A 3,084-nucleotide genomic window follows, 5' to 3' on the forward strand; every position below is an offset into this window, starting at 1 on the left:
TAGCAACCCCATGGACTATAGCCTACCAGGTTCCTCCGTCCATGGGATTTTCTAGGCAAGAGTACTGGAGTGGGTTGCCATTGCCCTCTCCGATTCCCTGATGACTCAGTGGTAAAGAATCTGCTGCAATGCAGGAGATGCAGGTTTGATCCATAGGTTGGGAAGATTCCCCACCTTGGAGGAGGAAATGATCACCCATTCCAGTATTTTTGCCTGGAAAATCCCATAGACAGAGGAGCCTGGTGGGCTACAGTCTGTGGGGTTACAAAGAATCAGACATGACTAAGTGAGCATACAGATGCAGCCTACTGTACCTATGTACATGTATGTAAAAGTCCATCTAACTATAATACAATTTACATACATTATGATACATAATGCTGTATATATACCTGTGGCATGTAATTGTACATGTCATTACACATATGAACATATGTGTAATACAATGGTAGCCTAGATGAAAACTCCCCAGGTACCCTATAAAAGCCACGGCCTTTACAATGACCAGTAAGAAGGATGATCATATAATTTTTCATCCAGAAGACACTTGAGAGTGAAAACAGACCCTATTAATAATTACAGAATAAAAGACATAAACCAGGACATATGGTCACCCTGGTTTTTTTGGTTTTGTCTTGTTTTTTTGTGTTACATCATATGGCTTACAGGATCTTAGTTCCCTGACCAGGATCCCACCCATGCCCCAGCAGTGAAAATGCTGAATCTAGCCACTGGACCGCCAGGAAATCCCCTGGTCACCCTGTTTCTAAGGCCCTATTGGGTCTCCTTCCTCACCGTATTTCCTCCCACTGCACTCTCCACTGTGCCCTCCAGCCACGCTTCAGCCTTCCCATTACACACCAGGCACACTTCTGCCCCAGGGCCTTTGCACAGCTGCTTCCTCTGCCTGGAAGGCTCCTGGTGCTTAATCCACATGGCCTCATTTTCCTTCAATGTCCCTTCACTGAGGAGGCCTCTCTTGGCACTGTAACTGAAAATCACATAGAAAAATCACTCAAGAAGCACCTCCTGGACTTCCCTGGTGGTCCAGTGGTTGAGCAACCACGTGCTAAAGCAAGGGACATGGGTTTGATCCCTGGTCCGGGAGATTCCACTTGCTGTGGGGCATCTAAGCCCATGCACCACAACTGCTGGCTGGGCCTGTGTTCTAGAGCCCAAGAGCCACAATTGTTGAGGCCCGTGTACCTAGAGCTGGTGCTCTGAAACAAGAGAAACCACTGCAAGAGAAGCCAGCGTACAATAACTAGAGAGTAGCCCCCTCTCACTACAGCTAGAGAAAGCTGCGCGCAACAATGAAGAGCCGGTGCGGCCAAGAAATAAATAAAAATTTAAAGACCCCCTCCTTCCTTGTTTCCTCTTTGTCACTGATCACGACTCTGTAACATACCATATATTTTCCGTTTGTTTGCTTGCTTTGATTTTTGGCCTCACAGCTGGTGGGGTATTAGTTCCCCAACCAGGGATGGAGGCCGTACCCTCTGCAGTGGAAGCACGGAGTCCTAACCACTGGACCGCCAGGGAATTCCCCGCATATATATTGATTGTTTATCTTGCTTATTTCCGGCCTCACCCACCGCAATGAGCAGTCCATGGGACAAGGATCTTGGTTGACCTGGTTCACTGCTGTAGCCTCACCACTTGGAACAGTGTCTGGCTCAGATTCGGCACTGAGTATAGCATCATGGAATGAAAGTGGTTGACTAGGGGACTTAAGGCTCATGGGTACACTCTGTAGGAGACTTGGGGATGAAACGGGGACCTTACATCCTTGCGTATCTGACATAGCGGAATCCAGCTGTGCACAGGTTCATGATGACCTAGAGTGGGGATACATGATTATAATACATGGATGACCTAGACTGGGGACATATAGTTATAGTGGAGCCCACATGAAGAACTAGGGAATCTGGTGGTGGACACAGAATAGATAGTGGCCAGAAAATTCACAAGGACCTCAAGGGGTTCTGGAAATTTCTCTGTAGGAGGATTGTGGAGTATTCTCAATGGAGGTATGGATCCAAGATATTTAAAAACATGCACCCTGATCTGTGGGTGGATATGGGGCCCCATGCTAGTGGGAAAGGAGGCTGGGATGGGCAGATTGGGGGTCAAGGGGAACAGAGACAGGCGTTGGATCAGCAACTCCCCAAATTCTTTCCCTCTCCCGCTACTCTCCTTTTCTCCTCTGTCCCTCCAATCTGTCCTATCTCCCCCCAGCATCTAGACCTCCACCTGTGTTTACCCCCCATATTTTGGGGTTCCCAGCCCTATGCTTATTTGTCGCTCGCTCTCTCCATCTGTCTGTCTTCCCTCTGTCCACCTGTCTCTCTGCTCTTCCTCCTCCCTTGTCGGTCTCCCTCTCTCTCCCACTCTCTCCTCTCTCTGACCCTCCATCGTTCCTGTCATCTTCCCCCAGTGCCCCCACCTCTGTATCTTGTCCCCTCTGCCCCCGTCCGTCTATTTCTGTCCATTTCTCTCCCCGTCTCTCAACCACTGTCTCTCTCCTCCATTACGCTCAGTCTCTCCCTGTCTCTGGCTCTGTTTTCGGTTCATCTCTTTGCCCGGCCGTCCCTCCGCATCTGTGTGTCTCTGACACCACCACCCCTCCCCCCATCCCCTGTCTCTCCACCTCTCTTTCCCTTCCCTTATCTCTCTCCATTTCTCTCTGTGATTTTCTCCATCCCTCTGTCTCTCCCAGGCACCTTCTCCCCTCTCCTCCGTCTCCCTGTGTCTCTGCTGCCCCTGGCTCTGTCCTGTCTCTGGCCGCCTGCGCGGCCCCCCGTCTCCCTGTCCGGCCTCAGCCGCGGTTCTGCCGGTCCCCGTCTCCCGTGCCGTCTGTCTCCTTTCCCCACTCGTGTCCGGCTCCGTCTCCCTTTGTGTCGCCCCGACTCTGCCCCTCCTGTGCGTCCCGCTCGTCCGCCTCCACGGTCCCTCCTGCATCCTTCCGTCGCTCCCAGCATCCTCCCACCGCGTCTCCGCGGCTCCGGCGCCCAGGCCCGCCCCCTGCCCCCGTTCCCCCTCCCCCTCCGAAAGGGTTAACTTTGGGGAAGGGCCCGGAGTCCC

Source organism: Cervus canadensis, chromosome 18 (assembly GCF_019320065.1).
Source record: "Cervus canadensis isolate Bull #8, Minnesota chromosome 18, ASM1932006v1, whole genome shotgun sequence".
Classification (NCBI taxonomy): domain Eukaryota; kingdom Metazoa; phylum Chordata; class Mammalia; order Artiodactyla; family Cervidae; genus Cervus; species Cervus canadensis.